This window comes from Gymnoscopelus braueri, assembly GCF_963280865.1.
Source record: "Gymnoscopelus braueri genome assembly, chromosome: 21".
Lineage (NCBI taxonomy): Eukaryota > Metazoa > Chordata > Actinopteri > Myctophiformes > Myctophidae > Gymnoscopelus > Gymnoscopelus braueri.
The window spans coordinates 6,057,931-6,075,894 of NC_137623.1; the positions used below are offsets into that span (position 1 = coordinate 6,057,931).

The window sequence follows — 17,964 nt, forward strand, 5'->3', positions numbered from 1 at the left end:
TGATGTGATTGTTGAGTGGTGGAAGAAGTAACCTACTGTATACTCAAACTTCTTGAATTCAATTAAATCAAATCAACTTTTTATTTATGTAAACGTACTGATAATATAAATATAGCCTATACACTGTCACATAAAAGTCCATCTATTCTCATTTTGCTTGAGTAAAAATAATAATATGAGATTCTTCTCATAGCAATTTTAGGCTTTATGTATATTTTTAATCGTGCATATTTAATGAGACAATTTACATATTTTAATAAATTGTCTATTATAAAACCAGTAGACAGAGCTTATAAACCAAATGGACCCTTACGGGCCTTTAACTCTGAGAGTGTACACATGGAACCAAATGGACCCTTACAGGTCTGTAACTCTGAGAGTGTACACATGGAACCAAATGGACCCTTACAGGTCTGTAACTCTGAGAGTGTACAAATGAAACCAAATGGACCCTTACAGGTCTTTAACTCTGAGTGTACAAATGACCAAATGGACCCTTACAGGTCTGTAATTCTGAGAGTGTACACATGCAACCAAATGGACCCTTACAGGTCTGTAACTCTGAGAGTGTACACATGGAACCAAATGGACCCTTACAGGTCTTTAACTCTGAGAGTGTACACATGGAACCAAATGGACCCTTACAGGTCTGTAACTCTGAGAGGGTACACTTGAGCTTGTAGATCTGCTATATTGATTGCCAGTGTTAATGTAACTGTGAGAGGGTACAAATGGAACCAAATGGAACGGTAAAGAGTTTATTTGGTTACATTTGTACCCTGTCAGAGTTACACAGCTACCCCCTCCTCATCCACACGCACGCACGCGCACGCACCTACGCACACACGCACGCACGTCATGTGACAAGAAGCAAATGGAGTCCAATCAGCACACAGACACACATAATCCATTTATATGACACAATGTTATGGTTTTCATTAATGTTACAACAAGCAGCGGTTTATTTAAACACAATACGATGCATTTAGAGACAAACAACACAGTTGAGATGACAGCCGGCAGCCTAAGAAAACACTTAAATTAGGGATAGTTCCAGTGTTGATTTTGACAGCAAAGTTTGATTTAGTTTTAGTAGTCTTTTGAATAAACTTGAATAAACCATTTAGTTTTAGTCATATTTTAGTCATCTGAAATAATTACGTTTTTGTCTGGTTTTAGTCGACTAAATATTATAAGATTATAGTCGACTAAATGTTGATTTAGTCGACTAAATTTGTTTTATTTTGGCGGTGCCTTGATGTCGTCTGTAATCGCTGATTTTACACTTGGTTGCATGCTGAAAATAGCCGATCTACAAGCTCGACGTGATGTGAGCTTGTAGATCTGCTATTTTCCAGTGGAGGAAAGTAACTAAGTACTTACTTAAGTACTGTACTTAAGTAACATTTTGAGGTATTTGTACTTTACTTGAGTATTTCTAATTTCCAATACTTTTACTTCTACTCCACTACATCTCAGAGACAAATATTGTACTTTTACTCCACTACAATTATTTGAACACTTTAGTTACTAGTTACTTTTCAAATATAAATTATTATATTATGAAAAATACTTTAATCACTTTAGCCCTATTTAATCACTTTAGCCCAACGTGTCGCGATGCGACACGTTGTGAGCTTGTAGATCTGCTATTTTCAAATATTTTAGTACTTTTACTTTTGGTACTTTAAGTACTTTTTGATGCCAATACTTTTGTACTTTTACTCAAGTACATTTTTAATTCTGGACTTTTACTTGTAACAAAGTATTTCTATAATGCAGTATTGATACTTTTACTTAAGTGACACACATTTGAATACTTTTTCCACCACTGCTATTTTCAGAGCGCAACACCCGAGCGCAACCAAGCATACAATGACTAGTCTTAGTTCTACTGGATCTCTTCTTATCTAGTCTACATTTTAGTCTAGTTTTTATTTGTTGACAAAAATGTCAGTATATTTAGTCATAGTTTTAGTTTAGTTTAGTTTTTATTTCGTTTTTTTTATTACTTTTTAGTTGGTAGACTAAAGGTAGTTTACCAACAGTTTTTCGTCATAGTTTTAGTGGAAGAAATTAACACTGTCATAGTTCACCCCAAGTCACCCTAGAATTCATGGATATATTTTTTAGTTTTTGTCTCATTCCTAAGACAATAATGTGATGACCAGCAGACCGGTAGGCAGCGGTTCCGGTAGGAGATACAAAGGAGACTCTTTGTGTCTCCTACCGGAACCGCTGCCAGTCATCAAATTATTGGCTTAAAAAAAATATCCATGAATTCAAGTCTCCATGGGGTGACTAATCCCTTTAAACACAACTCATAAAACACTGAATATGGCAGCTCAGCTTCTTCTCTGATAGTAAACTCATGTTATGTCGTTTCTTCAGTGGCGTTGCCAGTATAGTGTTGCCATGTCCGCTAATTATAAGCGACTTTGGACTTATATAGATATAAAGTGCTCATGTGGCCCATATGTCGCTTCTTTTTGGGCTCGTTTTCGTAGACCTGGTTGCTTATTTCTCTCTGGTTGCCAAATATAAGGAAGGCTCAAAGACAGCGAGGTTAAAATCAAGGCAGGCCTCTTTGCTGCAGACAAATGATTGCAAATTGCATAAAATGACTGCCAACGCTCACTATAGCAAATCTGTGTATCTGTGTAATACTGTGTATCAAATCCTTACTGCCAAACATGAACAATGATAATTCTCCTCATAATTGATTTATTTATTTATTTTTACAAAAAAGCGTTGTCAAATGAATATCTGCCAAAGCTTCTCCATCAGTCCTGAATTGTCTGTCTTTAGGTTAACCCACTAAAACCAGGAACTTATCTGTGTCATTTTAAGATTTCTTTGGCTATTCAAATTATATATATATATTTATATATATATATATATATATATATATATATATATATATATTATATATAATTTGCATTTTATATACATTTTAACTCAAATCTTTGCTTCTGGGGGTCCCTGGAACGAAATATTTTCAGAAGGGGGTCCGCGGCCAAATACATATCATTTTGGGGGTCCTTGACATGAAAAAGTTTGAGAACCACTGATATTATAGCAACATGTGCTTAAAAAGGAAAAAGAAACTATTGGGATTTAGAAGACATTCAAAGATTTGCACACATTTTCACGACTTTTCAAAAATAGCAGATCAAGCTCATAGCGCGGCACTCGGTGCTGCGTTATGAGCTTGTAGATCTGCTATTTTTGAATAGCCAAAGAAATCTAAACATGATAGAGATGTGTTCCATTTTTACATTTTAGTTACATAACAAAGATAATTCTTCATCATAAAGTGAGACGATGCCATGACCCATTTTTGTGGATGTCTTCGTATTATGACGTTATCGGGAAAATGCAATGTTTCAATTGATTATTTTTGTCTTCCGTATAAAGTGCCGCCGTGCTTATTTCCATGTGTGTCCAAATTGCTAACGCGGTAATACCACAATTCAATAAACATGCAAATTCTTGGCTCATACAGCGGCTATACCACACTCTGCTTTAAGTTAAAGACGGTAGAGATTCATCATAAAATATTATTTAAAAATAAATAAATTTGAAAAAAAAAGAAGGCTATAAATTCACATTAGTTTCTCATTCAGAAATACCATAAAGCATTTTTTTGTAAAACTTTTAACCATATCCTTATATACAGTGGTGGAAAGTAAATGAGTACATTTACTGAAGTACTGTACTTAAAGGAGTAGTTCACCCAAAAAATGAATTATTTTCTATCAATTGCACACCCCATGAAGCCTTGAATCCATGGATTTATTTTTGTTTTTGTGGCATTCCTAAGCCAATAATTTAATTCCTGTCTCATACCGGCTAATGTATCCGGTAGGAGACACAAAGTAGATTATTTGTGTCTCCTACCGGATACACACCCGGTCATCAAATTATTGGTTTAGGAATGCCACAAAAACAAAAATAAATCCATGAATTCAAGGCTTTATGGGGTGTGCAATTGTTAGAAAATATGATTTTTTTGGGTGAACTCCTCCTTTAAGAACAATTTTTAGGTACTTTTGCTTTACTGGAATATTTCCAATTGTCAGTACTTTTACTTCTACTCCACTACATCTCGGATGCAAATATTGTACTTTTACTCCACTACAATTATTTTTAGTTACTTTATAGATTTTGATTATTATTACACAACATACCATTAACCACTTCAGCCCTATATACATTTCGGCCATTTGAAAATAGCCGATCTACACGCGACGCATTGTGAGCTTATAGATCTGCTATTTTCCAAAGATCTTTACATATTTGGAAACTTGTGCAATGGGACATTCTGGTCAGGGGTCTTCAACGTTTTTCAGACCAAGGACCCCTCAGCTGAGAGAAAGATGAAGCATTTTGCTTGAGTAAAAATAATAATAATATGTGATTCTTCTCATAGCAAGTTTAGGCTTCATATATTATTGAATCGTGCATATTTAATGAGAACATTTACATATTTGAATAAATTGTCTATTTTAAAACCAGTATGGACTCAATGATGGAACCAATATGAACTGTTATCAGAGTTCATCACCATGCCGGCTTGTGGTGAACATACACATATAACCAGAGACAGAGCTTATGTATATAAACCAAATGGACCCTTGCAGGTCTGTAACTCTGAGAGTGTACAAATGTTTGTCTTTAGTCTCGTTTCCCTTGTCGGTTATGTCTTATTATGTATTGTATATTATAATTATTCTGCCTAGTTTCTGTAGTTAGGGTTAGTTAGGTCTTATAGTTTTGTCCACTAGTTTTGTCCACTAGTTTCCCCAGGTGCTTTGCATCTTATTTCGTTCCTGATTTTATTGATAAAACATTAAAATAAATAATAACGTAAATGTATTTTTTCTTTAAAACATAAAAAAAAAAAGAGTTTTCTCAGTGATAGCGTTAAGTAGGATTTACCATCGTTTGTACTTAAAGTGTACTTAAAGTACCAAAAGCATGCATAAACATCGTTTGAAAATAGCCGATCTACAAGCTCATAATGCATTGCATTGCGATGCATTGTGAGTTTGTAGATCTGTTATTTTCAAATGGCCGAAATGTATATAGGGCTGAAGTGGTTAATGTATGATTTGTAATAATAATCAAAATCTACAAAGTAACTAGTAACTAGTTTTCAAATAAAAGTAGTGGAGTAAAAGTTAAATATTTGCCTCTGAGATGTAGTGGAGTAGTACAGAAATTTGGAAATACTCCAGTAAATTCTTCAAAACTGTACTCAAGTACAGTACTTGAGTAAATGTACTTAGTTACTTTACACCACTGGACACAAATCACATGTAAATAATGCTTCAGGTAAAGTTTACTATAATCTCACTGAGACACACGGTCATCACATCACATCATGAAAGAGGAAACGCACACAGGAATGATCAACTCATAATCACATGATGAAATCTGTTTCTTTGTTTTGATTGGTTAATTAATGATGAAGATGAAGATAACCAGGACAGATCAGAGACGATGAAGATGAAGATGATGTTGATGATGATGACGACGAAGAAGATTGTGAGTGAGGTGTTGAAATGTTGAGGAAGTCCAGTCGTCCTGTAGAAAACATACACAAACAACTAATATTACATATATACTATATATTATATAATACTTTACAATAATCTCATAGTAACAATGTCTCATTATTATTAACCCTTTCATTCCAGGAACACATACTGTGTCATTTTAGAATTCTTTTTTTTTAGCTATAACCATTTTATATACTTTGGCTATTCAAAAATAGCAGATCTACAGCTCGGTGCCGCGCTATGAGCTTGTATATCTGCTATTTATTTATTTCAAATCGTGAAAATTTGTGCAAATCTTTGAATATATATATTTTTAAAGCGAACATTTGTAACTCAAATCTTTGCTTCTGGGGGGATTCTACAAATGTTTTCTAAATCCTAACAGCTTTATTTTTATTTTTTTTAACTTATGTTGTTATAATATCAGTGGTTCTCAAACTTTTTTCATGTCAAGGACCCCCAAAATAATACTGTCCGTGGACCCCCATCTCAAAATATTTTGTTCCAGGGAGTAGGGACCCCCCAGAAGCAAAGATTTGAGTTTAAAATGTACGTATAACATTTGCACAAATCTTCCACAAATTCTCAAAAAATAGCAGATCTACAAGCTCATAGACACAGATGCGTTCCCAGATTGAATGGGTTAATATATCATTTATTGGTATCACTATGATAACTCATGTTCCAGTTTATTTTTATGTTCTATTAAAATATAATGTTATTTATTATCATCATTCATATCTTTGTGTTTTGTCAATTATTTGGGGGCCTAATTCCAATACCCTCGCTGCCCACCAGTGGGCCCCAGCCCACAGGTTGAGAATCACTATAAGATGCAACATAGTACTTATAAAAGAACACTTTGTCAAAACCCCACATTGTCTTTCTTTCACCCAGTAAACAATATGACATAATGCATTAATATAATGTAATATAACATTAACTTACATTTTCGAGATCCTCCCTAAAATGTAATGCAGATCATATCAATATACATATTAACAATATTGTAAAAATAATTAACTTTCAATTAGTTTATGAGTATTTAATAATGTATATCTATGACTTTTCGGTCAACTTACGGATCTGGTTAACCAGTAAGCACATCTGTTGAAAATGAAATAAGCATAGATTCATCATGCAAGATAGCATATCATGCATGATACAGTGTGTGTGTGTGTGTGTGTGTGTGTGTGTGTGTGTGTGTGTGTGTGTGTGTGTGTGTGTGTGTGTGTGTGTGTGTGTGTGTGTGTGTGTGTGTGTGTGTGTGTGTGTGTGTACTTATTTTGTAATTATTATTATTATTATTATTATTATTATAGACTGATGCTAGGTTCTTGGTTTACCTTTGATCGTAGTTTACTGTGACACTACACTGTCTCTCTCCATTTGATGTGTGTGATTACTTTACTTATTGACAATAAGTAAGGTAATCACAAGAGTTGAATTTATCGATGATGATCAAGTCAGGTCACATAGTCAGGTCAAAACAGTGCATTTTACAATATACAATTTAAACGCTCTTAGAGCAACTTACAATACGTTATTGTAAGTTGCTCTAAGAGTGTTTCAATTGTATATTGTAAAATGCACTGTTTTTTGACCATGTGACCTGACCATGTGACCTGACTTGATCATCTTCGATAAATTCAGCTCTCTTTACTTTTTTCTTCATAATTCTCAGTGCTCTAATCTATAAACATGTAAATGAGCTAAAACATTAACATAATATAATATTGCACTTACCTTGCTAAAATGAAAATTGCTAAAAGAGCCTAAAATGTAACAAACATCATATTAATACACACAGTATCAATAATATTGTAAAATAAAATGCTTTGAAGGATTTTATGAGGAGTTAAAGGGATACTTCACTCTCGGGTCGGGGACACATTTAAAAAAAATATTAAAAATAAATGAAAAAAGTTATGGAAAATTCATGGCCCCCTCACGCATTAGTAGGACACTCTAATGCGTGAGGGGGCCATGAATTTTCCATAACTTTTTTCATTTATTTTTAATATTTTTTTTAAATGTGTCGCCGACCCGAGAGTGAAGTATCCCTTTAATAGAGCATAGACAGTTGTGATACTTACTCTTGAGTCTTGGTTGTCTTGATACGTGGAAAAATGAAATAAGCATAATAGATTAATCACTAGAATATCAGATACAATGTGTCACAAGTCAAGTGTTAAAGTGTGGAGTGTAAAGTTCACCAGCACTAAGAACACATAACAGTAACAACAGGAAATATTGTAGAGTAGGTCAATGTAAATGGATTATCTTGTTTTTAAGAGTTTATGTTTAAAACAATAAAAATAATAATCAAGATACGATATGATACACATGAATAACATTTTGGCAAAACTCTAGCGTTAGATCAAGATAGATGTATTAGATGTATTTTATGGTTTTTGTCAGTGAAAAAAAGGTAGTCGACCAACATTTTTGGTCATCGTTTTAGTCGACAAAATCAACACTGTCATAGTTCACCCCAAAAATGATTGAGTGATGAATGATTTTTTTTTGCTATATATCAGTCACCCCATGGAGACTTGAATTCATAATTCTAGCAAGGTGACTTCAAAGGGATATTTCACTTTCAAACATCTTTGGGGTAATTTTAACGTCTACTCTGGCTTTTTCCATTTATTTTGTATAATTATTTTCGGAAATGAAATAAACAAATCAATAAATAAATGAAGTAATGTGTGAAAAAACACGGCCCCCTCACGCATTAGAAGGACAAGTCACCAGAACCAAGGACGGGTGTTTTCAAAGAGTCTAACATTCATTAGAAGGACAATATCAGTCACCAGAAGCAGAGGCGTGTGTTTTCAATGAATCTATCATGGTTAAAATGGAGTTTGTTGTTACAATGGGTTTGTATAGAAAAGGTGTGTGTCTGATAAAATGAACATCAAAAATATAAATACTGAATCAAGCAACTTAAAAACTGTCTGAAACACTAAAGCCTGAGTAGATGTTAAAGATTGTAGAGTAGGTCAATGTAAATGGATTATCTTGTTTTTAAGAGTTTATGTTTAAAACAATAAAAATAATAATCAAGATACGATATGATACACATGAATAACATTTTGGCAAAACTCTAGCGTTAGATCAAGATAGATGTATTAGATGTATTTATCGATTTTGACATTTTTTTTTAATCTCTAGGAGAGTCTCAGCTACCACCCCCCACCCCCAGATTGCCCTGGAGTGTCAGCTCCAAAACCCTTACTTCTCCAAACATGTACAAATGCTAAATATAAGGTGCTTGCCCGCTTGCCTCACATGTTAACTAGGTGTCTGAAGTATTTGTGTAATGTATTAGTCCATATTTTTCAATAAAGAAGTGTTTTAATCCCGTCTGTGGCCGAACGCCATTCCAAGATGTATCTTGATTATTATTTGTATTGTTTTAAACATAAACTCTTAAAAACTTAAACTTACAATACGTTATTGTAAGTTGCTCTAAGAGCGTTTAAATTGTATATTGTAAAATGCACTGTTTTGACCATGTGACCTGACCATGTGACCTGACCATGGGACCTGACCATGTGACCTGACCATGTGACCTGACTTGATCATCTTCGATAAATTCAGCTCTCGTTATTTTTTCTTTATAATTATCAGTGCTCTAATCTATAAACATGTAAATGAGCTAAAACATTAACATAATATAATATTGCACTTACCTTGCTCGTTGAAGAGCCTAAAATGTAACACACATCATATTAATACACACAGTATCAATCATATTGTAAAATAAAATGCTTTGAAGGATTTTATGAGGATTTTATGAGGAGTTAATAGAGCATAGGCAGTTGTGATACTTACTCTTGGTTGTCTTGATACGTGGAAAAATGAAATAAGCATGATAGATTAATCATTGAATATCAGCTACAATGTGTCACAAGTCAGGTGTTAAAGTGTGGAGTGTAAAGTTCACCAGCACTAAGAATACATAACAGTAACAACAGGAAAGATTGTAGAGTAGGTCAATGTAAATTGATTATCTTGTTTTCAAGAGTTTATGTTTAAAACAATGAAAATAACAATCAAGATTAGATATGATACACATTTTTTGGCAAAACCCTAGCGTTACATCAAGATAGATGTATGATTAGATGTATTTATTGATTTTGAGAGCTAATACTGTAGATATAAAATATGTCAAATTGGAGTCTTGATCTAAGGGTAGCAAAACCTCACCCTGACTTTCTCTCACAGTGTCTTTCTTTGAGCGTGTCAAAAGCAGTGATGACTCATAATACAATCATACAATAATGCTAAAAGGATAACAAAAAAAGTTCTTGTTTTCAAGGAAGGATATTGCAATCTAAAATGCATGAAAAATAACGTTAACATAACGTGCACTTACCGTCCTTAAATGTCCTGAAATGTAAGGTATCATATTATTATATAAATAAATAAATACATAATATTGTGAAATATGCTTTTAAATTGATTGATGAGGAATTCATAATGTATGGATCCATCACATTTATTGAGTCAACTCACGTCCAGGCCGCCTCCAACTTTTGCATCTGAGCGACTGTGGAAAATGAAACAAGTATTATTTATTATAATATCAGTTACATGTGTCACACCTGGTAATGTTAGGAGTTCTTAGTTCATCAGCACTATATATATATATACACACACACACACACACACACACACACACACACACACACACACACACACACACACACACACACACACACACACACACACACACACACACACACACACACACACACACACACACACACACACACACACACACACACACACACACACACACATAAATGCATATACTAGACCAGGGGTTTTCAACAGGTGGTCCGTGGACCACATGTGGTCCCTGAAGGTATTGCATGTGGTCCCTGACCATGTTGCAATATGTTACTTTTGTCTTGTTCCATGGAACAGTGAATATTATCGACCTGGTGACCTATGATGACATGTCAATGTTGTCAGTTTCTGGGAAGTCGAAGGTCAAGAAATTCCACAGAAAAGGGAGTTAGAATGTCAAGAAGGGGAAGTTGTACTGGATGGCCTGATTGAGTCATCATTATTAGGACATGTGGCCATATAATTGCATGTGTATGTGTAGTCCATGGACCACTGGTTGAGAAACAGTGGGATGTATCATGGGATGCATGCATACAGTAGCAAGTGTTAGCAAAGCACTAATCTTTGCTCTAATCTATAAACATGTAAATGAGCTAAAACATTAACATAATATAATATTGCACTTACCTTGCTCGTTGAAGAGCCTAAAATGTAACACACATCATATTAATACACAGTATCAATAATATTGTAAAATAAAATGCTTTGAAGGATTTTATGAGGAATTAATAGAGCATATAGTTGTGATACTTACTCTTGGTTTTCTTGATACGTGGAAAATGAAATAAACATAGATTAATTACAATTAATAAAATAAATAGAAATATATCAATAGATTAATCACTAGAATATCAGGTACAATGTGTTAAAAGTCAGGTGTTAAAGTGTGAAGTGTAAAGTTCACCAGCACTAAGAATACATAACAGTAACAACAGGAAAGCTTGTAGAGTAGGTCAATGTAAATTGATTATCTTGTTTTTAAGAGTTTATGTTTTAAAACTAAAAATATCAATCAAGATTAGATATGATACACATTTTTTGGCAAAACCCTAGCGTTATATCAAGATAGATGTATGCTTAGATGTATTATGGATTTTGAGAGTTAATACTGTAGATATAAAATATGTCAAATTCTTGATCTTGAGTCTTGATCTAAGGGTAGCAAAACCCCACCCTGACTTTCTCTCACAGTGTCTTTCTTTGAGCGTGTCAAAAGCAGTGATGACTCATAATACAATCATACAATAATGCTAAAAGGATAACACAAAAAGTTCTTGTTTTCAAGGAAGGATATTGCAATCTAAAATGCATGAAAAATAATGTTAACATAACGTGCACTTACCGTCCTTAAATGTCCTGAAATGTAAGGTATCATATTATTATATAAATAAATAAATACATAATATTGTGAAATATGCTTTGAAATTGATTGATGAGGAATTCATTATTTATGGATGCATAATATTTATTGAGTCAACTCACGCCCAGGCCGCCTCCAACCTTTGCATCTCAGTGACTGTGGAAAATGAAACAAGTATTATTTATTATAATATCAGTTACAATGTGTCACACCTGGTAATGTTAGGAGTTCTTAGTTCATCAGCGCTATATATATATACAAACACACACACACACACACACGCACACACGCACACGCACACATACGCACACACGCACACACGCGCGCACACACGCACACACGCACACACGCACACACACACACACACACACACACACACACACACACACACACACACACACACACACACACACACACACACACACACACACACACACACACACACATATATATATACTAGACTGATACTAGGTTCTTGGTTTACCTTTGATCCTAGTTTACTGTGACACAGTACTCTGTGACTCTCTGCATTTGATGTGTAAAAACCAATTAGTTATTGTAAGTTGCTCTAAGAGTGTTTGCTAAACCTTGTATATTGTAAAATGTGTTTCTTACGAGAAAACCCTGAAGACTTCCCTCCTGAAGACATCGCTGGAGACCCTGATCCAAGCCCTCCACCACCACCGGCACCAAACCCTCCATTCGGAGACATCCCACCAAACCCTCCACCTCCACCACTGTAACTCTGAGATGGCTCAGAAATTGGATCTGATTTCACTTCTTCAGTTCCAGCCACAAGAACAAAGAGCAGGATAAGAGCAACGTACACCTTCATCCTAAAAAAATAAACACAAGTAAAGATCCTGTCCAATCTCCAGGTAAAATAAATATGCATTTTTATAATGAAAAGTTTACCCTTCTGCTGATGATTATGATTATTATTCTAAGCATCATCAGAAGAAAATAGTATATGAAAAGAATCATGATGACAGAAGCAACAACATATTAAAAGAGGAAATCGAAATTCATGGCATTAAAGAAAATCTCTGAAATATTTATAGCGTACCAATACGTACCTGGTACCAATATGTATAGCTCATAGCGAGTGCCGCGCTATGAGCTTGTAGATCTGCTATTTTTGAAAAAGCGTGAAAATGTGTGTAAATCTTTGAATATATATATTTTTTAACACTTTAACACATTTGTAACTCAAATCTTTGCTTCTGGTGGTCCCTGGAACAACCCCCTATTTTGAGATGGGGGGGGTCCAAGGCCAAATACATATCATTTTGGGTGGTCTTTAACATGAAAAAATGTTTTTGGCCGCCGACCCCCATCAAAACATCTTGTTCCAGGGACCCCCCAGAAGCAAAGATCTGAGTTAAAAATGTTGTTTCAAAAAATAGATGCATTCAAAGATTTGCACAAATGTTCAAGATTCATAGCACATAGCGTGGCATAGTGTTGCGCTATGAGCTTGTAGATCTGCTATTTTTGAACAGCCAGAGTGTAAAATTATGGTAATCGCTAAGATCTAAAATTACACACAGATGCGTTCATGGATTGAATGGAATAAACTCACCTTCAGTTTGAGTGTTGAGCCGTAGTAGTTTGAGTGTTGAGTCGTAGTAGATGAACGTCCTTACAGATGAAACAGCTGCTGATGTGGAGTGGTATCGGTTGGTCGTGTCCAGTGGTCATATACTTACGGTGTGTGTGTGTGTGTCTGTGTGTGTGTGTGTGTGTGTGTGTGTGTGTGTGTGTGTGTGTGTGTGTGTGTGTGTGTGTGTGTGTGTGTGTGTGTGTGTGTGTGTGTGTGTGTGTGTGTGTGTGTTTGTGTTTTCATAGATAAACACCCAGGGAACGTACTGTACTGTAGAGTCACACCATATCGTGCCAAAACATGTTTTCATAAATAAACATCCAGGACACGGTCTGTACAGTCACACCATATCGTGGCAAAAAATAGTAGATCTATCTAATGTTTTTGAAAAATCGTGAAAATGTGTGCAAATCTTTGAATATATATATATATATATATATATATATATATATATATATATATATATATATATATATATATATATATATATATATATATATATGAATCGCCCACAAAAAGTTCCAAAACGTAACTCTGGTTGATTATTTCTTCCTTTTAATAATACCAATTGGTATTGTGTTTTATATCATTCTTATCGTTGATTAGTCACCTTTACGACGAGGTAAAACTTGTAAGGATTTTTCAATCGTGGAATGAGCAACACAGCTAAACGTGTGGGTAGCGCCCCCAATACATGTGTTTGGTCCCAATATGCTTCTGTTGGTATTAAATCACTCTTGTTTTGAGTGACCTGTCAGTCACACACCTGTGAGTCCTACTACTTTGTTGTGTGTGTGTGTGTGTGTGTGTGTGTGTGTGTGTGTGTGTGTGTGTGTGTGTGTGTGTGTGTGTGTGTGTGTGTGTGTGTGTGTGTGTGTGTGTGTGTGTGACACCTGTGACTGACACACACCTGTGACTGGCACACACCTGTGACTGGCACACACCTGTGACTGGCACACACCTGTGACTGGCACACACCTGTGAATGACACACACCTGTGACTGGCACACACCTGTGACTGGCACACACCTGTGACTGGCACACACCTGTGACTGGCACACACCTGTGACTGGCACACACCTGTGACTAACACACCAACCCGATCTCCAGAGAACTAGTATACATTGCACGGATCCAGTGCACTTCATTCCGTGGATAGTCGCCTAGAAACCCCGAAATTCCGTGCATATGTACAGTACATCTCTCCCTTTGTGACAAAACCATTTCGGAGGCGCGCAGTCTCAAGGGAATAGTCGCCACGTAAGGGGCCACCGAGCGAGCTAAAGCGAGCAAGTTGCCGTCCCGAACGTTGCGACATTCCCTTGTGCCTACTCAGCGCCGTTTGAGTTATGTACCGATAGGCACAGAATCGTAAATTTTGTTGTGGGGACTGCTCTGCTTCCGGGTTTTTCCGGGTTGCGACTGGTTACGCCCACCGTGGGACTCGCCGTACATATGCACGCAATTTCGGGGTTTCTAGGCGACTATCCACGGAATGAAGTGCACTGGATCCGTGCAATGTATACTAGTTCTCTGGAGATCAGGCTGGACACACACCTGTGACTGGCACACACCTGCCTGCACCTACCAGGGCTGACACCTAATGATGCGTGATCTGCGTAACGGAACACCAGCTTCCACCTGCCCATGGCCTTATCCTGAAGGGACAAACGTGGCATCTTTCCATGGGGGCAGTGTTGCTGCTTGGAGCATCAACACAAACTGCTTGAAAATAAAACTTCAGTGGTGCTCGAACTTTTTCATATCAAGGACCCCCAACATGATATGTATTGACGTGGACCCCCCAAAACAGGAGTAAAACAGGAGAAATGGAAGAGCAGCTGTCGGCCTGGAGAAATGGTCAAATAACAGGAGTCTCCCGGTGAAAACAGGAGAGTTGGCAGGTCGCATGCACGCGCGTGCACGCACACGCGCACACACACACACACACACACACACACACACACACACACACACACACACACACACACACACATCGTTTGAAAATAGCCGATCTACAAGCTCATATGCATTGCATTGCGATGCATTGTGAGTTTGTAGATCTGTTATTTTCAAATGGCCGAAATGTATATGGGCTGAAGTGGTTTTGTAATAATAATCAAAATCTACAAAGTAACTAGTAACTAGTTTTCAAATAAAAGTAGTGGAGTAAAAGTTAAATATTTGCCTCTGAGATGTAGTGGAGTAGTACAGAAATTTGGAAATACTCCAGTAAATTCTTCAAAACTGTACTCAAGTACAGTACTTGAGTAAATGTACTTAGTTACTTTACACCACTGGACACAAATCACATGTAAATAATGCTTCAGGTAAAGTTTAATATAATCTCACTGAGACACACGGTCATCACATCACATCATGAAAGAGGAAACGCACACAGGAATGATCAACTCATAATCACATGATGAAATCTGTTTCTTTTTTTTTGATTGATTAATTAATGATGAAGATGAAGATAACCAGGACAGATCAGAGACGATGAAGATGATGATGTTGATGATGATGATGACGAAGAAGATTGTGAGTGAGGTGTTGAAATGTTGAAAGTCCAGTTGTCCTGTAGAAAACGTACACAAACAACTAATATTAACAATTACATTTTATAATAATTAATATTAATTATTACAATAGTCTCATTGTCTCATTATTATTTTATTTTTTTACCATAACCATTTTATATACTTTGGCTATTAAAAAATAGCAGATCTACAGCTCGGTGCCGCGCAATGAGCTTTTAGATCAGATTTTATTTTAAATCGTGAAAATGTGTGCAAATCTTTGAATATATATATTTTTAACTAAAATCTTTGCTTCTGGGGGGATTCTACAAATGTCCTTTAAATCCTAACAGTTTATTTTTTCTAAAATTATGTTGTTATAATATCAGTGGTTCTCTTTTTTTCAAGGACCCCCAAAAAGATATTGTCCGTGGACCCCCATCTCAAAATATTTTGTTCCAGAGACCCCCCCCCAGAAGCAAAGATTTGAGTTAAAAATGTATGTATAAGATTTGCACAAATTTCCCACAAATTTATCAAAAACTAGCAGATCTACAAGCTCATAGCGCGGCACTCTGTGCCGCGCTATGAGCTTGTAGATCTGCTATTTTTTGAATAGCCAAATACATCTAAAAATGACACAGATGCGTTCCCTGAATGAATGGGTTAATATATAATCTATTGGTATCACTATGACAACTCATGTTCCAGTTTTTATATGTTCTATTAAAATATAATGTTCTTTATCATCATCATTCATATCTTTGTGTTTTGTCAATTATTTGGGGGCCCAATTCCAATACCCTCACTGCCCACCAGGGGGCCCCAGCCCACAGGTTGAGAATCACTATAAGATGCAACATAGTAGTTATAAAAAACACTTTGTCAAAACCACACATTGTCTTTCTTTCACCCAGTAAACAATATGACAAACAGTAATGCATTCATATAATGTAACTGAATGAACTTACGTTGTGCGAGATCCTCCCTAAAATGTAATGCAGATCATATCAATATACATGTGAACAGTATTGTAAAAATAATTAACTTTCAATTAATTTATTATTATTAATAATGTATATCTATTACTTTTCGGTCAACTTACGAATCTGGTTAACGCGCAGAATATCAGACTGTATCTGTTGAAAATGAAATAAGCATACATTACAGTCATTTAGCAGACGCTTTTATCCAAAGCGACTTACAATAAGTGTATTCAACATAGGTAGGGAACAAAAACTACTAATCACCAGAAGTCTTTAGTGCATTTTCTGCAAAAACAAGCAACCAAGAGTATACCTAGCGCTAAGGTAAAAGTGCAATATATCAGCTACCTATTTCCTTAAACAGATGAGACAAAATAGCTAAATCAAATGAGCATGAGCTAAAACAAATAAGTGTATCGACTAAACAAGATCCAATAAACAATACAGCAATAGAAAACAAGCGTTCGTACAACTAGTTAACAACAAGTAGGTCAGGCAGAGAGGAAGGGTAGTGTTTCCTGAAGAGGTGGGTTTTCAGTCTGCGGCGAAATATGGGCAGTGACTCTGCTGTCCTAACATCAGTGGGAAGTTCATTCCACCACTGTGGGGCCAGAACAGAAAAAAGTCGTGACCGTGTGGATCTGCCAGAAGGACCCTTGAGTGACGAGGCAATCAGTCGCCCCGAGGTGGCAGACCGAAGTGGTCGGGCAGGGGTGTAGGCATCGACCATAGCCCGGAGGTAAGAAGGAGCTGTTCCTTTCACTGCCCTATAGGCTAGCACCAGGGTTTTGAACTGGATGCAAGCCGCTACGGGGAGCCAGTGTAGAGAACGGAGAAGGATGGTTGTGTGGGAGACCTTGGGGCGGTTGAACACCAGACGAGCCGCAGCTTTCTGAACAAGCTCCAGAGGTCTGATGGCAGATGCCATCAGCAAGGAGGGAGTTGCAGTAGTCCAGGCGGGAGATGACGAGAGCCTGGATGAGCACCTGGGCTGCCTTCTCCGTGAGGAAGGGGCGAATCCTCCTGATGTTGTAGAGGAGGAATCTGCAGGACCTCGTCACTGATGCGATGTTTGCCGAGAACGTCAGTTGATCGTCCAGGGTCACACCCAGATTCTTCGCAGTCCGAGTTGAGGTCACCACAGCATTATCAATGGTGATGGCCATGTCTCGGTGCGGACAGCCCTTCCCCGGGAGGAACATCAGCTCGGTCTTGTCCAGGTTGAGCTTCAGGTGGTTTGTCGACATCCACTCCGAGGTGTCAGCAAGACAAGCAGCAATGCGTGCCTCCA

At 36.5% G+C, this 17,964-nt stretch overlaps 3 long non-coding RNA genes across 4 annotated transcripts in view; all 3 read right to left on the bottom strand.

Annotated features, from left to right (window-relative positions):
• Positions 1 to 5,322: 5,322 nt before the first annotated feature.
• On the bottom strand, positions 5,323 to 10,849 carry LOC308077445. Its single transcript, XR_013932404.1, has 8 exons — positions 10,833 to 10,849; positions 9,405 to 9,414; positions 9,263 to 9,279; positions 7,661 to 7,677; positions 7,311 to 7,339; positions 6,647 to 6,671; positions 6,513 to 6,528; positions 5,323 to 5,589 (listed from the first exon to the last, which is right to left on the bottom strand). It is a non-coding gene; the product is annotated as an uncharacterized lncRNA (long non-coding RNA).
• Positions 10,850 to 11,686: 837 nt separating this feature from the next.
• LOC308077447 lies at positions 11,687 to 13,228 on the bottom strand. Of its 2 annotated transcripts, XR_013932407.1 has the most exons (4): positions 13,148 to 13,228; positions 12,642 to 12,697; positions 12,181 to 12,401; positions 11,687 to 11,721 (listed from the first exon to the last, which is right to left on the bottom strand). It is a non-coding gene; the product is annotated as an uncharacterized lncRNA (long non-coding RNA). The 2 variants fall into 2 exon arrangements; XR_013932406.1 differs by lacking the exon at positions 12,642 to 12,697.
• Positions 13,229 to 15,487: 2,259 nt separating this feature from the next.
• The window catches only part of LOC308077442, a 3,304-nt gene continuing 827 nt past the window's right edge, over positions 15,488 to 17,964 (bottom strand). The window contains exons 2-4 of the long non-coding RNA XR_013932402.1: positions 16,793 to 16,826; positions 16,659 to 16,675; positions 15,488 to 15,746 (exon numbers count right to left, since the gene is read on the bottom strand). This is a non-coding gene — a long non-coding RNA (uncharacterized lncRNA). The remainder of the gene's footprint in view (positions 15,747 to 16,658; positions 16,676 to 16,792; positions 16,827 to 17,964) is intronic.